The sequence below is a fragment of the Chiloscyllium punctatum genome, chromosome 10, assembly GCF_047496795.1.
Source record: "Chiloscyllium punctatum isolate Juve2018m chromosome 10, sChiPun1.3, whole genome shotgun sequence".
In the NCBI taxonomy this organism is placed as follows: domain Eukaryota; kingdom Metazoa; phylum Chordata; class Chondrichthyes; order Orectolobiformes; family Hemiscylliidae; genus Chiloscyllium; species Chiloscyllium punctatum.
The window spans coordinates 38,338,108-38,358,483 of record NC_092748.1 but is presented as its reverse complement, the minus strand read 5'-3'; the positions used below and the strand labels follow the sequence as shown (position 1 = coordinate 38,358,483).

Below are 20,376 nucleotides of genomic sequence, written 5' to 3'. Positions count from 1 at the left end.
CAACAAATAAGAAAAACTCTAAGGTACAAAACCACCATCCATGGTTAGCTGAGAAAAATCAAATATATTAACAAACTCTCAGAAAAGATATATGATAGTGTAAAGTAAGTGGCAGATCAGAAGACTGCACAGAATATTAAAAAGACAGATTGAATTACTAAAAGATTAATAAGGAGGAAATGAAAGTTAGCCAAAAATATAAAAATGGATAGGTAAATCATAGAACTCCTACAGTGTGCAAACAGGCCACTTGGCCCAACAAGTCCACACTGATCCAATCCCCTACCCTGCTGCATTTCCCCTGACTAATGCACCTAACCTACATATCCCTGAACACTATGGGCAATTTCCCATGCTCAATTCACCAAACTTGCACATCTTTGGATCATGGAAGGAAACCAGAGCACCCGGAGGAAACCCACACAGACACAGTGAGAATGTCCACACTCCACACAGACTGGAATCAAACCCAGGTCCCTGGTGCTGTGAGGCAGCAGTACTAACCACTGAGCTACCAAACTTTCTTAAAATATTTAAAATAGAAAACAGCTAACAAAGTAGGTGTAAATTGCGCAGAAAATGAGTCTGGAGAATTATTAATGAAGGATAAAGGAATTGCAAAGTGAACAGATATTTTGCGGATATTTGCATTCCTCACTAGAAAACAAATAAATAACATCCCGGATATAGCTATAAATGAGGAATTTAAAGGAAGGGACTCAAAATATGAAAATTATTAGGGCAGTAGTAAGGAGTAAATTGATGGAACTGAGAGCTGACAAGTCCTTAGGTCTTAATTTCATCCTCACGTCTTAAAAGAAGTAGCTAGCAAGATAATTGGTGCGTTGCTTTTAATTTTCTAAAGCTCAGTAGATTCAGGGTAGGTCCTTTCCAATTGGAAAACAGCTATGATAACTTCTTTAATCAAAAAGGGAGGGAGATGGAAAGCAGGAACTGACAGATGGATTAGCTTAACATCTGTTATAAGGATAACGTTAAAATATTCTAACAGGGCACTTGGATAAGTTCAAGATGATCACACACAGCCAACATGATTTTGTCAAAGTGAAATCATCCTTAACTAAGTTTTAAAAGTAGGATAATGGTAGGAGTCTGATAAACCAACAAAATGATTGAAATTCATAGGGCAGCCTGTGTTTGTTCAACTCACCAAGGCTCCTTTGATAGCCTCTTCCAAATTGATGACCTCCGTCACTATCATTTAGATTGTTAACAGCAGCATTATTATGGGAACCTCAGCCCCTGCAATTTCCCCTCCAAACCATACACCATTCTGACTTCGAACTATATCACCTTCATGTCTGGGTTAAAGTTCTTGCACTCCATCCCTAAGAGTGCTGTAGATGTGCCGACACAACATGGACAGCACCAGTTCAAGAAAGCAGCTCATGGCCATCTTTTCAAAAGCAATTAGGGAAGGCCAATAAATGCTGACCTAGCCAGCACTATTCACATCCCATTAATGAATGAAAAACTGGGTCACAGTTAAAAGTGTTTAAACACTGAACTATGTGTAACTCCTTTCTGAGTCGTAGCAGAGAGGAGATGTAGGTAGTTATCTTCATAATAGATATAAATTATTTATGTGGGATGCAGATCAAAGAAAAGTTTGAAAGCAAAGGATAAACAAGGGAAGTACTTTGCACATCAAAGGACATATTGAAATTGGTTGATAATTCATTAGTCTTGATCTGGGTCATCCCCGGTGGGCTAGGTTGTCTTGGAGATAGAATGCAGAGAGGTCTAGAACCCCGACAGTGTCGAAACAAGCCGTGCAGCTCAATAGAGTCAGAGATGTACAGCACAGAAACAGACCCTTCGGTCCAACTTGTACATGCCAACTAGATATCCCAACCAAATCTAGTCCCACCTGCCAGGACCCGGCCCATATCCCTCCAAACCCTTCCTATTCATATACCCATCCAGATGCCTTTTAACTGATGCAATTGAACCAGCCTCCACCACTTCCTCTGGAAGCTCATTCCATCTGCAAACAACCCTCTCCGTGTCTCTTTTATATCTGTCCCCTCTCACCCTAAACCTATGCCCTCTAGTTCTGGACTCCCCCCACCCCAGGGAAAAGACCTTGTCTGTTTACCCTATCCAAGCCCTTCAAACCTCGATAAGCTCACCACTCAGCCTCCGTTGCTCCATGGAAAACAGCCCCAGGCCTATTCAACATCGCTCTATAACTCAAATCCTCCAACCCTGGCAACTTCCTTGTAAATCTTTTCTGAACGCTTTAAAGTTTCACAACATCCTTCCGATAGGAAGGAGACCAGAATTGCATGCATTAATCCAAAAGTGGCATAACCAATGTCCTGTACAGCCACAACATGACCTCCCAGCTCTTGTACTCAATACTCTGACCAATAAAGGAAAGCATACCAAATGCCTCCTTCACTATCCTATCTACCTGTGACTCTACTTTCATGGAGCTATGAACCTGCACGCCAAGGTCTCTTTGTTCAGCAATACTCCCTAGGATCTTACCATTAAGTGTATAAGTCCTGCTAAGATTTGCTTTCCCAAAATGCAGTACGTCACATTTATCTAAATTAAACTCCATCTGCCACTTCTCAGCCCATTAGCTTATCTGATCTGGATGCCATTGTAATCTGAGATAACCTTCTTTGCTGTCCACTACTCCTCCAATTTTGGTGTCATCTGCAAACGTACTAACTATACCTCTTAAGCTCACATCCAAATCACTCATATAAATGACATAAAGTAGTGGACCCAGCACCGATCCTTGTGGCACTCCACTGGTCACAGGCTTCCAGTGAAAAGCAACCCTCCACCACCACCCTCTGTCTTCTACTTTTGAGCCAGTTCTGTATCCAAATGGCTAGTTCTCCCTGTATTCCATAAGATCTAACCTTGCTACAGTCTCCCATGGGGAATCTTGTCAAACGCTTTACTGGAGTCCATATAGATTCCATCTACCACTCTGCCCTCATCATTCCTCGTTGTTACTTCTTCAAAAAAACTCAATAGGTTCATACCAACCTACCGTGGATGACCCAGATCAAGACTAATGAATTATCAACCAATTTCAATATGTCCTTTGATGTGCAAACTCTCCAATGAGCATCCCACCCAGATCCCCACTCCCCTGTCCCCGCCAACCCTATCACTGTAATTGTAGCCCTGCATTTCCCATGGCTAAACTACTTAACCTACAAATCCCTGAACACTATGGGCAATTTAGGTACGGCCAATCCAGCTAACCTGCAAATCTTTATACTGGGAGGAAGCCCAAGCAGACACAGGGAGAATGTGCAAACTCCTGACTGTCGCTGGAGGCTGCAATCAAGTGAGAGTCGCTGGCACTGCCAGGTAGCAGTGCTAACCACTGAGCCACCGTGCCGCCCTATAGGGAGCCTTTTGTTTTGGTTTTAGCTGTTTGCTGTCTCATAGAAATAATCAACATGGAAAACTGTGAGAAGGAACTGCTAGAATAAGTAGGAGACCATTAAGAATCATTTGGTCAGAGCTGGAGATCCTTGGTTTCACTGATCAAATCTTCCCAGCTTGTCAGTTTTACTGAAACTGCACTCCCCTTCTTGTACTCATCTTAGAAACACAGGTAAATTTCTAACAGATTGGACAAACGTTCCTGCCTTGTGAATACCATAACTGAGAGTCAAGGCAGTATTTAATGGCATCTTTGAATATTTTATTCATTTGCCCATCAACTGCATGGGTGTGCCCGGCTTGTTTTTAATTCTGTCTCAGTAAGTCCCAGAAGCAGACAGGATGATGTAAGGGTTTTGACCCAACACCAGTTTTAAGAAATTCCACCCATAATCTGTGCACACTAATCTTGGATTTGACGGATTGCTTTTGGAGTATACTTTTTTGGATAAACAACCTGCTTTGTCTTATATGTTTATGTCCAATGTAATCGTTTACATCTTGTACCACAATCCTTAAAAAAACCCTTAAAAAACTTTAGAAAACGCAATTAGTACATTTTAGGAAATTTGTATTCAATTTTAGAATGGATTGCAATTGAATTGATTGGTTTTCTTTTGCAAAAATCCACAAACTATTTTGCAGATTGACTTGAAAAATAATAGATATCTTAAACGGCTATATTAGAGTGACAATAAGCTATCCTAGAAAAAATATTACTGCCGAATTTCCAGCATGACTGAAATTGAAATATCAGTGCCTTTCCTTAGAAAATGATCAGTGTAGTAATGTGGTGAAACAGCATCAGACAATGGTGTCTCCTACAACAGCAGTACTGTTCAAGGTGCAAATAGAGCCTTGCAGGAGCTTAAGATCAATTTATCAACTTTCAAAGTAGGTTTGTCAGCTGTCACAGTGTTTGACTTTGGAGCTGGTTCTCATCAACTCTGCAACACACAATCTGCTGGGTAAATTAGAAGAAACCTGACAGGCTAGATAAAATAGATAAGATGGCTCAATGGTCTTGAAAATGGATGTCACCACAATAAAATAATTTCTATTCATATTGCGTCTTTCTGAGTCACAAGATATCACAAACTGCTTCACAGCTATAAACTATTTTTGAAATGTACCAAACAGCTCCCAATTCTTTTGAAACTACTGTATTGACATTCAATCTTTTGTGTCCAACTTAAATTATATGATCGAGTCATTAGAGTGGAGCTTGAACACAATCTTCTAAATTAAGAAATGCTAAAAGTTCAGCATATCAGTTTATATATGATGGTCTGCTAGTCAGGATAAATGATAGATAATTAAAGGAATTGTCTAAAAAAGGCAACAACTGACCCTGGGCCTCAGTTGCTACTGTGATGTTTTTGCAGGTGGAAATTATCTTCAAATAAAGTTAAAGACAATATCTGTCAATTCCCTTCAAAAGAAACAATATGCTAGAATACTCCAGTATCTCAATATTTGCTGATATTTTATTAGAAACAAATTCAATTTGAAATTTCATAACATTTTTCAGTATGGAATGATAACATAGCTCTCTGTGTTTTGCCTTTCACAGGAAGTTAAAATTAAATGCTCTGTTGATTAAATTTATCAATAAATACTACAGGCATTTATCTAATTCTCTTTTGAAAGTGATTATTGAATCTGCTTGCATCACTCTTTCTGGAAGTAAATTGGAGGGCCGAAGGGCCTGTTCCTGTGTTGCATTGAACTCTGTAAATTTTTGATCAAAACTCACTGCAGAAACATGGTTTCCTACATTTTGTCCATAGTTCTTCTGCCAAATACACTATAAGTGTACCCTTATTGAACTTCTGCATTTGGAAATGATTTCTCTTTGCGCATTCTATTAAAATACTGCATAATTTTGTCTACCTCGATTAAAACTTGCTCTGCTCTAAGAAATACATTACGTTCTCCTGTCTCTCTGTGTAACTGCAGTACTGCACCATTGGTACCATGCCAACAACTCTTGATTTCTACAGAGTCACAAAGATATAGAAACAAAGAGCACAAAAACAACCCTTTGGTCCAACCAGTCCATGCTGATCATAATCTCAAACAAAACTAGTCCCAGTTGCCTGCACATGGCTCACAGACAAGGAATGATTAGGGACAGACATCTGGTTTTATGCGAGGACACCATGTCTCACAAAGTTGACTGGGTTTTTTCAGAGAGTAACTGATTCAGTATGTGGATGTACCTACTGGAGAAGATGCAAAACTTGACCTACTCTTGGGAAATAAGGCAGGGCAAGTGACTGAGGTGTCAGTGGGGGAGCACTTTGGGGCCAGTGACCATAATTCTATTAATATTAAAATAGTGATGGAACAGGATAGACCAGATCTAAAAGTTGAAGTTCTAAATTGGAGAAAGGTGAATTTTGACAGTATTGGGGAACAACTTTCAAAAGTTGATTGGGGGCAGATGTTCGCAGGTGAAGGAATGGCTGGAAAATGGGAAGCCTTCAAAAATGAGACAACGTGAGTTCAGAAACCGTATATTCCTCTCCGGGTGAAAGGAAAGGCTGGTAGGTGTAGGGAATGATGGATGACTAGATAAATTGTAGTTTTCGTTAAGAAAAAGCAACAGCACATATCAGGTATAGACAGGAGAGATTGAGTGAATCCTTAGAAGAGTATAAAGGCAGTATATGTAATATACTTGAGTATACTTAAGAGGAAAACCAGGAGGGCAAAAAGGGAGCACAAGATAGTTTTGACAAATAGGGCTAAGGATAATCCAAAGGGTTTTTATAAATACATTAAGGACAAAAGGTAATTAGGGAGAGAAATAGGGACCCTTAAAGTTCAGCACAGCAGCCAATGTGTGGGGCTGTAGGAGATGGGGGAAATACTAAATGAATATTTTGCATCAGTGTTTACTGTGGAGAAGGAAATACAAGACATAGAATGTGGGAAAATAGATGGTGACATCTTGAACAATGTCCATATTACAGAGGAGGTGGTGCTGGATTTCTGGAAATGCACAAAAGTGGATAGATCTCCAGGACCTGATCAGGTGTACCGTAGAACTCTGTGGGAAGCTAGAGAAGTGATTGCTGGGCCCCTTGCTGAGATGTTTGTATCATCGACAGTCACAGTTGAGGTGCCAGTAGACTGGAGGTTGGCTAACATGGTGCCACTGTTTAAGAAAGGCGGTAAGGACAAGCCAGGGAACTATAGAAAAATGAGGCTGATGTCAGTGGTGGGCACGTTGTTGGAAGGAATCCTGAGGGACAGGATTTACATGTATTTGGAAAGACAAGAACTGAGTAAGGATAGTCAGCATGGCTTTGTGCTGAGAAATCATGTCTCATGAACTTGACTGAGTTTTTTGAAGTAACAAAGAGGATTGATGAAGGCAGAGTGGTGGACATGATCTATATGGCCTTCAGTAAGGTTTTTGACAAGGTTCCCCATGGGAGACTGGCTAGCAAGGTTAGATCTCATGGAATACAGGGAGAACTAGCCATTTGCATACAGAACTGGCTCGAAGGTAGAGGACAGAGGATGGTGGTGGAGGGTTGTGATCAGTGGAGTGCCACAAGGATCGGTGCTACGTCCACTATTTTTTGTCATTTATATAAATGATTTGGCTATGCACATAGAAGGTATAGTTAATAACTTTGCAGATGACACTAAAATTGGAGGTGTAGTGGACAGCAAAGAAGGTTACCTCAGAGTACAACTGGATCTTGATCAGATGGACAAATGGGTTGAGTGGCAGATGGAGTTTAATTGAGTTAAATGCTGCATTTTGGAAAAGAAATCACACCAGGACTTACACACTTAATGGTAAGATCCTGGGGACTGTTATTGAACAAAGAGACCTTGGAGTGCAGGTTAATAGCTCCTTGAAAGTAGAGTTGCAGGTAGATAGGATAGTGAAGAAGGCATTTGGTATGCTTTCCTTTATTGGTCAGAGCATTGAGTATAGGAGTTGGGAGGTCATGTTGCGACTGTACAGGATGTTGATTTGGCCAGTTTTCGTATACTGTGTGCAATTCTGGTCTCCTTCCTATTGGAAGGATGTTATGAAACCTGAAAGGGATCAGAAAAGATTTACAAGCAAGTTGCCAGGGTTGGAGGATTTGAGCTCTTGGGAGAGGTTGAATAGGTTAGCGCTGTTTTCCCTGGAGTGTCGGAGGCCGAAGCGTGACCTTATAGAGGTTTATAAAGTCATGAGGGCATGGATAGGATAAATAGACAGTCTTTTTCCTGGTGTGGGGGAATGCAGAACTAGAGGGAATAGGTTTAGGGTGAGAGGGGACAGATATAAAAGGGACCTAAGGGGCAACTTTTTCATGCAGAGGGTGGTATGTGTATGAAATGATCTGCCAGAGGAAGTGGTGCAGGCTAGTACAATTGCAGCATTTAAAAGGCATATCTGAATGAGTATATGAACAGGAAGGGTTTACAGGAATACGGGCCAAGTGCTGGCAAATGGGACTAGACTAGGTTAGGATATCTGGTTGGCATGGATCAGTTGGACCGAAAGGTCTGTTTCCGTGCCGTACATCTCTATGACCCTATAACTAAGGTGATTGATGAGGGCAGAGTAATAGATTTGTTATACTTGGTCTTTAATAAAGCCTTTGACAAGGTGCTGCATGGTAAACTAATTAATAATGTTAGATTACATGGGATTCAGGGTGAGCTTGCCAACTGGATTCAAAATTGGCTTAATGGCAGGTGACAGAGTGGTGGTGGTGGTGGTGGTGGTGGTGGGTTGTTTTTCAGACTGGAAATCTGTGACCAGCGGTGTTCCACAGGTATCAGTGCTGGATCCACTTTTGTTTGGCATTTATATAAATGATTTGAATGAAAATATAGGAGGTATTGTTAGTAAGTTTGCGGAGGACATCAAAATTGATGGTATAATGGATAGTGAAGAAGGTTATCTAAGATTAAAAGGAAGTCTTAATCAATTGGGTCAACGGGCTGTGGAGTAGCAGATGGAGTTTCATTTGGATAAAGTAATGGAACTGCATTTTTTATTAAACAAGCAAGGTCAGGATTTACACAATTAATGGTAGTGGTGTAGAACTGAGAGACCTAGGGGTTCAGGTGCATAATTGTTTGAAATTTGCATCACACGTTGTTAGGGTGGTTAAGAAGGCATTTAGTATGCTTGCCCTCAATGTTCAGACCTTTTAATACAGGAGTTGGAATGTCATGTTGAGGTTGTTCAGGTTGTTGGTGAGACCTCTTCTGGAGTACACTGTCCAGTTCTGGTCAGCTTTTCATTCCTCTGCACGTATGCCCACAGAATCAGACACCAAATGGGTCCTATCCAGTGACTTACCAAGATTTTGCACAACTTTCTTGGTTTGTTCTCTATGGCTTTGTTTACCTTATTTTTCAACTAAACATAGCGGTGTTTCCATCTTATCCTGACCTTGCAAATGTTTATTTGCATACATTGTCAGGTTTCTCCATTGTTCAACCCTTTAATATTGTACCTTTACTTAATATTAGCCCTACTCATTCTTCCTGGCATAATGCAACGTTTCACACTTCTCTGTTACATTTCATCTACCCGCTGGAACAGTCTACATACTCTTGAAATTTGTTTATGTCGTCCTCACCATTAAACACATTTCTGAGTTTTGTGCCACTTGTGCAAACTTTGAAGTGACAAGTCAATCCCAAGTCAATACCCTATAGGTCACCACCGCAAATAATTCCCTCCACAAAGAAGTGTTCCGGCACAGAAAGAAGCACTCAATCCATTGTGTCTGCACTGGCTATCCAAAGGGCATTATGGCTTAGTGCTATTTTCCTGCTTTTTCCCCACACCCTTGTACATTGTTCCAATCAAATAATCATCCAATGCCTTCTTGAATGCCTTAACTATCTCTGCCTCCATGATGCTGCTAGGCAGTGCATTGCAAAACTAAGATTCTCATTTAGTGAAAATGTTTTTTCTCACATTACATTTGCTTGGTTTGCAACTGTGTGTGTGTGCGTGATAGAATAAATAAGGCTACAGGAAAAGGCAGAGTTGTAGGGCTAGCTGAGTATCTCTTGCAGACAGTGGGCAAGGCCCACTTGCCTAGATGAGTGTAGCTCCAAAATATTAAAGAAATTCAACATCATTCAAGACAAAGCAGCTCACTTGACAAAGCATCCATTTACGAAGATAACAATTCACTCCCTCCAACACTGAAGCACAGCTGCAGCAATATGTATCATCTGTAAGATGTACTGTAGGGTGGCACGGTGGCTCAATAGTTAGCACTGCTGCCTCACAGCGCCATGGACCTGGGTTTGATTCCAGCCTTAGGGGGCTGTCTGTGTCGAGTTTTCATGTTCTCCCCATGTCTGCGGTACTCCAGTTCCTCCCACACTCCAACGATGTGCAGGTTAGGTGAATTGGCCATGCCAAATTGCCCATAGTTTTCAGAGATATGTAGGCTAGGTATACTAGTCAGGGATAAATGTGGAGTAATAGGGTAGGGGGAATGGGTCAGGGTGGGTTATTCTTTGGAAGGTCAGTGTGGACTTGGGCCAAATTGCCTGTTTCCACATTGTAGGGATTCTATGATGATCTATGAACTCACCAAGGCTCCTTAAACAGGAACTTCCAAATCAGCAATCACAAAAGCAGCTGATATATGAACACTAATCAAGATCCCCTCTATGCCACACATCTATCTTACTTGAAACTCTGCCAACTATTCTTTCACCGCTGCTGGGTCAAAGTCCTGGAACTTCCATGCTAACAGCCTTTTATGTGTCCTTACATCATATCGACGACAGCAGTTCAAGAAGGCAGCTCAGCATCACCTTGTCCAGGGCAATAAATGATGCATAGCCAGTGATGCTCACATCATATGAATGAAGTAAATGAATGGTCAAATGTTGTCTGTTTACTGTGTAATCATTCTATGATCTATTCTATATGTTTACAATTGCCAAATAATCTTCTCTCAGGTTAAATTCACTACATGTTTGCCCACTGCTGACATTAGATTGATGGGCTGACTGGCCTGTAGTTGCAAGTTGGTACCTCTTCCCTTTTTTTGAAACAAGGGTGTAACATTTGCCATCTTTCAGTCATCTGGCACTTCTCCTAAATCTAAATATGATTGAAGGAATATGGCCAGAACTTCCACAGTTTCCATCCTTACTTCCCTTAATTTAAAATGCATCCCATCCGCACTGTGTAACTTTTCTAACTGGAGTATTACCAACCTTTTGCCTATTTACTATTTTTACCTAATTTTACCGGATACAATTTATCAACCATCTTCTCCTTTACTGTGACTTGCTCATAGATTAGAACACGTGACTATAAGTTAATTCTAAAATAGATACTTAATTGATTATTAAGAGGGTAGGAAGGTGGGTTTGGGCAGCACAGTGGCTCAGTGGTTAGCACTGCTGCATCACAGCACAAGGGACCTGGATTTGATTCCAGCCTTGGCAACTGACTGTGTGGACTTTGCACGTGCATGTTAGGTGGTTTGGCCATGCTATATTGTCCATATTGTCCAGGAATGTTGGAGGTTAGATGGATTATCTATTGTAAATGCAGGGCTATGGGGATAGGTGGAGAACTAGATCTGGATGGGATGCTCATTGGAGGGTCAGATTGAACTCAATGGGCCAAATGGCCTCTTTCCACAATGTATCTTTGGTGACTGTGAGATGTCTCTAATGATACTCTTGTAGTATTAGACAACTCTATAATGAAAACAGGGCATAAAGGTGTTGACATTAATCATTATAACAATATAATATGATCAAAAATTCTTTTTACCAGCTTTTTAAAGGACTATGATTACTTCTGTGCAGTTAGAAAATATCCCTGGAGCCTACAGTTAAGTTCATGTTAACTGTCTCAAAGGATGTTCATGTGCTCTATCAAAATAGCATCATGGAAAATGATCAGGATAAATGACCCAATAAACCAAATCTGAAGAGACACTTAAAGAGGGGATGATGGAGTGAGACATCTTGTATCATTTTCAAAGAAGGAAGTTTGGCATTACCCTGTGGAATTATATGAGCAATCATTTTTTAAGTGATGGCAATTTCAACAGAGTTCAACAATGGCAATTTTTGCAGAAACAATATAAATGGTTGTGATTGCTATCTCCCCAGTGTTTCCATCGATCTCCTGCTGATGTTACAGCAAGGGATCTAGAAAATACTCAAGAAAATTAACACCATCCATCTGTAACACTCCAGGCAAAATATTAAATTCAGGGAGGCAATGTTTATATTCCACAGATGATCCAACTACTTTCAATGGAAGATTCTTTAAGTAAACAAGGAGAAAATATCAAACTAGACTCAAGGTTATTTCCTTGAGTGATCAGAGCACAGTGATCAGAGAAAACCTATCGAAATCGTGGATAGTCACATTTTCAGACTGGTAATAAGTCTTCCAAATACATTGGTTGGCCTGCAACTAACAAATATTCTCTGAAGCTTACAACATATATTTCTGATGATCACTGATGATCAGTGTAGGATTCTTTGGCTATTTTATTACTGTACTTAAAAAGGCTTAAACTTGAGCAATTCATAATGTGTCCTGTAACGGACTCCAGAAAATTTGTCAAGTGCAACTGTCCTTCAGGCAAGAGTCTCAGCACTGGCCAGGAAGGGTTTATGTTTTTACATTAAGTTACATTTCCCACAAAGGGAGCTACTATATGACCACTGTTTGTTTTTGCAATAGTAAGCCAACAGAAATTACTCATGCACATTTCAGCTTTCTTCTATCAGAACCGTGTGCTTTTGTTTTGTGTAAATTAAGCAGCTAAAAATTAATTGGTGGGGACTGGAGTGAAATCATTCTGTCTTCAGATAACTGTTGAAGGTACGCAACATAAAGGAAATTCATTGTTACACTCGAAGATTCTTTTCCTACACTATAGATGCAGGACAGTTGAACTTCCAAAAAAAAGCAGGCACTCCAACCTCAAAAGTAAAAATCACACAATACCAGGTTATAGTCCAACAGGTTTATTTGGAAATACAAGCTTTCAGAGTGCTACTCCTTCATCAGGTAGCTAGTGGAGCAGTATTATAGAGTCATAGAGATGTACAGCATGGAAATAGACCCTTCGGTCCAACCCATCCATGCTGACCAGATAACCCAACCCAATCGAGTCCAATCTGCCAGCACCCGTCCCATATCCCTCTAAACACTTCTTCATAAACCCATCCAGATGCCTGTTATAAGTTGTAGTTGTACTAGCCTCCACCAATTCCTCTGGCAGCTCATTCCATACACGTACCACCCTCTGCATGAAAATGTTGCCCATTAGGTCTCTTTTATATCTTTCCCCTCTCACCCTAAACCTATGCCCTCTAGTTCTGGACTCCCCCCACCCCAGGGAAAAGACCTTGTCTATTTACCTTATCCATGCCCCTCATAATTTTGTAAACCTCTATAAGGTCACCCCTCAGCCTCCAATGCTCCAGGGAAAGCAGCCCCAGCCTGTTCAGCCTCTCCCTATAGCTCAAATCCTCCAACCCTGGCAACATCCTTGTAAATCTTTTCTGATCCCTTTCAAGTTTCACAACATCTTTCTGATAGGAAGGAGACCAGAATTGCATGCAATATTCCAACAGTGGCCTAACCAATGCCCTGTACAGTCGCAACATAACCTCACAACTCCTGTACTCAATAGTCTGACCAATAAAAGAAAGCATACCAAAAGCCTTCTTCACTATCCTATCTACCTGCGACTCCACATTCAAGGAGCTAAGAACCTGCACTCCAAGGTCTCTTTGTTTAGCAACACTCTCTAGGACCTTACCATTAAGTCCTGCTAAGATTTGCTTTCCCAAATGCAGCACCATGCATTTATCTAAATTAAACTCCATCTGCCACTTCTCAGCCTATTGGCCCATCTGGTCAAGATCCTGTTGTAATCTGAGGTAACCCTCTTTGCTGTCCACTACACCTCCAATTTTGGTGTCATCTGCAAACTTACTAACTGTACCTCTTATGCTCGCATCCAAATCATTTATGTAAGTGACAAAAAGTAGAGGACCCAGCACCGATCTTTGTGGCACTCCATTGATCACAGGCCTCCAGTCTGGAAAGCAACCCTCCACCACCATCCTCTGTCCTCTACCTTCGAGCCAGTTCCGTATCAAAATGTCTAGTTCTCCCTGTATTCCATGAGATCTAACCTTGCTCATCAGTCTCCCATGGGGAACCTTGTCGAACGCCTTACTGAAGTCCATATAGATCACATCCACCGTTCTGCCCTCATCAATCCTCTTTGTTACTTCTTCAAAAAACTCAATCAAGTCTGTGAAACATGATTTCCCACGCACAAAGCCATGTTGACTATCCATAATCAGTCCTTGCCTTTCCAAATACATGTACATCCTGTCCCTCAGGATTCCCTCCAACAACTTGCCCACCACCGACGTCAGGCTCACTGGTCTATAGTTCCTTGGCTTGTCCTTACCACCGTTCTTAAACAGTGGCACCACATTTGCCAACCTCCAGTCTTCTGGCACCTCACCTGTGACTATCGATGATACAAAGTCTCAGCAAGAGGCCCAGCAATCACTTCTCTAGCTTCCCAGAGTTCTAGGGTACACCTGATCAGGTCCTGGGGATTTATCCACCTTTATGCATTTCAAGACATCCAGCACATCAAGACAGTAATATGGACATTTTGCAAGGTGGCGAAAGGTTATGTGAAGGCAGAGAGGAAAGAGTTAATATTTAAGATCTTGTAACAATGTAATTAATACATGGTAATACCTCAGGAAGACTCCAAAGTTATCCGTAATAATGTTAGTGAGGCACAAAATGAGCATCAGACTTGTAACGACCTTGTGAATGGAATTACAGAAGTACAAAGGGCAAGGAGGCACTTGCAGAAGCAGTTAACACCTGGTGTACAAATCAAATCAAGGAGGACAAAGGCTATCAAGCTGGAATATCTGCTGAGAACAACGATCAGGAACAAAGGTGGTGTCTTGCAAAATGTACACGTAACTTGTAGATTCAGAAAATTGTATAAATAAATCAGCCCATGTATTCGATGAGAAGTCCGGGCACCCTTGCAGGACTTGACTTCTCCCAAAAGCTGTTGTCAATAAACTCTGTATTTGACCCACTATCGATCTGAGCATGGTAATAGTTTACTGACAAAAATTGTGTCATACAACTGGTGCGAAATATTGAACAAACCTAGGTTGCTGTTAACTCTTTCATCTTTTAGAATGGGTTAAAGGTTTCAATTAATTAGTATGTAAATTCCAGAACTTCTTTCAAGTCAAATTCCCGTGATAACTTAAGGTTTTATAAAAAAAAGGTTACAACTCAACTCAGAAAATGAATTAAAGGTGTGAGGTTAGAGTATGTATGTATTCCAATCTTGAGTCAGATTGGTTCTATTTCCAAAGTAGGAATTTATAAAATGTCACATGGATTGATTACCTACAGACTGTGTGCTTTTCGAACAAAACAGAATGTATCTGCAAATACCATGTATGCTGCATGTACTCATGTGATGTGGTCAACATTGTCTATCTCATACGCTGTAGGCAAGGATGCCCCGAGGTATGGTATATTGACAAGACAAAGCAGATGGTATGACAACGAATGAATGGGCACAGTGCAACAATCACCAGACAGGAATGGTCCCTCCCAGTTGGGGAACACTTCAGCAGTCATGAACATTCGGTCTAATGATCTTCAGGTGACCGTCCTTCAAGGCAGACTTTGGGATATGCAATAACACAGAGTTGCCAAATAGAAGCTGATAGACAAGTTCAGTACCCGTGAGGATGGTCTCAAGCGGGATCTTGGGTTCATGTCACACTACAGGTGACCCCACTACACTATACTCTCTCTCTCTCTCTCACACACACACACATTCTCCCTCACATGCGTGTACACACACACACACACACACACACATATAAAACTATGGGGTGAATCTGCATTTGCAGAATTGTATTTGTAGATACAATCTATTTTGATCAAAAAGCAAACAAACTGTAGGCAGTCAGTCAATGTGCCATTTTTAAAATTCCTCCTTTGGAAATAGAACCAGTCTGACTCAACATTGGAATACATACAGACTCTAACCTCACTACTTTAATGTATTGTCTGAGCTGAGATGCTGCCTTTTTTGTAAATAAAACCTTAAGTTATCTCAGGAATGTGACTTGAAAGAAGTTCTGGGATTTACATATTAATAAATTGAAACCTGTAACCCATTCTAAAAGATGAAAGACTTAACAGCAATTTAAGTTTGTTCAATATATCGCATCAATTGTATGACACTGTGATCTTTGCTGTAAATTCTGTGTCCTATGATCCTACTCCACTCGCTCCCTGCTGAAGGAGCAGCACTCAGAAAGTTTGTACTTCCAAATAAACCTGTTGGCTCATAACATGCTGATGTGTGATTTTTCAACTTGGTCCAACACCAACACCTCCACATCATAGCAACCTCAAGGTGGCACTGACAACATTGAATACAAGGTCATGGATTGATGGATTTTTGAGATATCAGGCTGATTCTGGAGTTATTTAAAAATGGTGGGGCGTGGAGTCCGCTTCACTCCTTGCACTAGAAATATTCACTGGCACGCAATAATGGTGCAGTTGAAAAATCTGCAATTTGCATTCTTGATCTGGCCAGCTCCATTGACATGGTAGATACTTCATAGACCTCCACAACAGTTGTAAAGTTAGGTCAGCTTCTGGATAACTTGTGATTCACAGCCCATCAGAGGAGCTGAGAGTTAAAGTGTGTGTTTGGGAACCTTTTAGAAGTTAACTTTAAACATGTCCCCAGTGGGGTAATGCTATACCTCCTCCATAACTCCATATAAATGTTATCAAGCAAGTACACACTCCACTTCAGTTTTATCCCTCTGGGAGCTGTATCAGCAGAAAAAGATGCCAGAATCTGGTGTTCCATCTGGGTGCATTATGAATGTTTGGATGAACTCCAGAACTTAAAAATGCATTAGAACAGGTCTTTCTGGACAAACTGAAGTATTTACGTTACTTGATTGATATCCTTATGACGTTACAATGAATTAGTCTTGTGTCTCTTTTGTCAATGCCTGTATGTTTATTTAGACAAGATTAAGAAGTATGAAGTGGCTGAAGCTTCTTTCATTAATAATATAATGGCCCTATTTGACTGACAGGATTATAGGATAGCAAACTTTGTTAAAGCAGATTTCTAAACGTGTATTTTATCCTTTTTCAGAATGTCAACATCTGCCATTACAATCATATGGCTCATTAGATAGTGCATACTAGGCATAGACACCATAAAAGATGTGGGGAAGGGCAGGCATGAATCATGAGGAATAACTGGGAGAGTGAAATTGTGTGAGGAGTGAGGGATAGAGGGCCTAGCTGTTTATAATATAATGGGAAACAAAGACCCAGTGAACTAAAGTAGGCACACAAACCAACCCACCGACTTGGGTGCCTATCATCTGCTTCTGGGTTTGGTTGGACTGACTCTATTCTTACCTCATCACCCTGCAGTGATGACTGCACATAACAGTACATACTGAGTTAGGACATTTTGACATACCCATCTTAATCATGAAGATCCAGCCCAAGATATTTCTGTAGAACTCAATGGAAAGACTCAAAACAAATGTAAAGCAACAGAAATGAGACAAATGATCATCAGAAAGAATGCAGCACCAGTAATGTCCACCTGACTCGAAACTCATCTCACTAGGTTAAGATGAAAATATATAATTATTTAATGCAACAGAATGTGCTTTACCCTCCTGAAGATGGAAGAATACCTCTAAGTAATCTCACTTGAGAAAATTAAGTCTAAAACATGTACTAATACTGAAATAGATTGGTACTCTCGATCCCACAATTAAAAGACATATAAAACTGAATTTGCTGTGACGTCATCCATGAACTACAACTCTATACCAGTTTATTTGAATTCTAAAGCTTAATTTAAGCCTCTTCATCTGAAGGAATCTTTTGAAAGTATTGCAATCTTAAGCATACCCTTTGGTGAATCAATGTATCTAAATAGGACTGAAGCCAGACTTATGAACTACGTGTTAAGGGTATTAGAAGTATAAAAGATTTGAAAGAGTTATGGAGTTGAAAGTAGGTCAACATTATCAAAGTGGATCTTCCTGTCTGAGTCTAGACTACCAATCTAAGAGAAGGTGTGTGTTGGTAGTGGTCGGCAGAATTAGCCCTATTTTAAACCGGAAATGCACATGCCGAACATACAGAGAACCTTAGCCAAAATACTTGGCAGACCCTTCTTATGGTGCTTCCAGGGCATTTACAAATGCTATCATCAAAATACAGATGGAATGGGTGCAACTATGTCCTTTTTGCTTAAAAAATGCCAGGATGTTGAAAAGCCCCAGGTGTACCATCGGTAGCTGAATGGTGTAATTGTCATCATTGATAAAAACCACTCAAAATTAAAGAATATTGTTTGATGAATGTGATCTAAATCATCTTATCTTTCCTTGAAGAAGCCTGAATAAGAAGCTGAATTTGGTCTCAGGGTCTGATGTTAATACAATGAAGATTTAAGTTATGAACATGACAGTGAAAACTAAATCATAATAAGTGAGTAGACAATGAAATAAAAGAACCCCCACCATTTACAACATCCCAGATTGTACAATTCCTGTGATTAACTTGTCTGATTGACTAACTCATTAAACATAATTGCCAGTTTTAAAAGCAGAACAGTACAGTGAGAGGACGAGGATGAAATTAAACAGGAACAGTGACTGAAAGCACAAAAGCTGGAAAGAGAAATGCCAGGTTCTGATCTATTGAAAATCAACTTTTCTTCTCTGTAGTTCAAACAGCATTCCTGCAGCTCATTGAGAAGCATTAGAAGGTGCAAAACAATTCCCAACTCTTCAAGTCAAAGTCACTACCCAACTGAAATCAGTATCATTGTTACTATAATGTTCCTCATTTTGTCTGAAAGGTGGATATGTGTATTGAAAAAAAATTGTGCCAACATTTTCCTGGTTCTAAGACAAATATGTTATCAAGAAAAAAAAATCAAATCTTGCAAAAAGACATATATTTAAGAACATTTTTATGACTTGATGTGTATTTGTGGTGCAATAAATGCGGACAATACACAAGGGTCAGAAAGTTATAGAGATATACAGCATGGAAACTGACCCTTCAGTTCAAATCGTCCATGCCATGTAGATATCCTAAATTAATCTAGTCCCATTTGCCAGCACTTGGCCCATATCCCTTTAAACCCTTCCCATTTATATCCCTCCTCCCCCCCACCCCCACCAACGGCCCAGATGCCTTTTAAATGTTGTAATTGTACCAGTCTCCACCACTGCCTCTGGCAGCTCATTCCATACATGTACCGCCCTCTGCGTGAAAAAGTTGCCCTTTCGGCCCCTTTTAAATCTTTCCACTCTCACCCTTAACCTATTCCCTCTACTTCTGGACTTCTCTTTACCTCAGGGAAAAGACCTTGTCCATTTACCCAATTCATGCCCCTTATGATTTTTTAAACATCTCTAAGGTTACCCCTCAGCCTCTGACGCTCTAGAGAAAACAGCCCTAGCCTATTTAGCCTCTCCCTATAGCTCAAATCCTCCAACCTTGGCAACATCCTTGTAAATCTTTTCTGAACCCTTTCAAGTTTCACAACTTCCTTCCAATAGGAGGGAAACCAAAATTGCATGTAGTGTTACAAAACTGGCCTAACTAATGTCCTGTACAGCTGCAACATGACGTTCCAACTCCTATACTCAATGCTCTGACCAATAAAGGAAAGCATACCAAATGCCGACTTCACTATCCTATCGATCTGCAATTCCACTTTGAAGGAACTATGAACCTGTACTCCAAGGTCTCTTTGTTCAGCAACAATGTTCAGGACCTTACATTAAGTGTCTAAGTCCTACTCTGATTTGCCTTTCCAAAATGCAGCACCTCACATTTATCTAAATTAAACACCATCTGCCACTCCTCAGACCATTGGCCCATCTGATTAAGATCCCATTGTACTCTGAGATAACCTTCTTCACTGTCTACTACACCTCCAATTTTGGTGTCAACTGCAAACTTTCTAACTATACCTTCTATTTTCACATCCAAATCACTTACATAAATGATGAAAAGTAGTGGACCCAGCACCAATCCTTGTGGCACTCCACTGGTCACAGGCCTCCAGTCTGAAAAACAACCCTCCACCACCACCCTCTGTCTTCTACCTTTGAGCCAGTTCTGTATCCAAATGGCTAGTTCTCCCTTTATTCTGTGAGATCTAACCTTGCTAATCAGTCTCCCATGAGGAAACTTGTCGAACGCCTTACTGAAGTCCATATAGATCACATCTACTGCTTTGCCCTCAGCAATCCTCTTTGTTACTTCTTCAAAAACTTCAGTCAAATTAGTGAGACAATGTTTCCTATGCATAAAGCCATGTTGACTATCCCTACTCAGTCCCTGCCTTTCCAAATACATGTAAATCCTCTCTCTCAGGATTCCCTCGAACAACTTGCCCACCACCAATGTCAGGTTCACCGGTCCATAGTTCCATGGCTTTTCCTTGCCACCTTAAACAGTGGCACCATGTTCCCCAACCTCCAGTCTTTCGCCACCTCACCTGTGGCTACCAATGATACAAATATCTCAGCAAGGGGCCCAGCAATCATATCACTAGCTTCCCACAGAGTGCTAGGGTACACCTGATCAGGTCCTGGGGATTTATGCACCTTTATATGCTTTAAAGCATCCAACATCTCCTCCTCTGTAATATGGGCATTTTTCAAGATGTTGCTATCTGTTCCCCCACATTCTATATCTTCCATGCCCTCCTCCGCAGTAAACACTGATACAAAAAGTATCACACTCATCTTCTGCAGTTCCACACATAGGCTGCCTTGTTGATCTTTGAGGGATCCTTTTCTCTC

The 20,376-nt window shown here is 40.6% G+C and overlaps 1 protein-coding gene across 2 annotated transcripts in view; it reads right to left on the bottom strand.

Moving 5' to 3' along the window:
• The window catches only part of hecw2b (HECT, C2 and WW domain containing E3 ubiquitin protein ligase 2b), a 338,435-nt gene that overhangs the window by 38,140 nt on the left and 279,919 nt on the right, over positions 1-20,376 (bottom strand). The gene's annotated exons all lie outside the window — the stretch shown is intronic.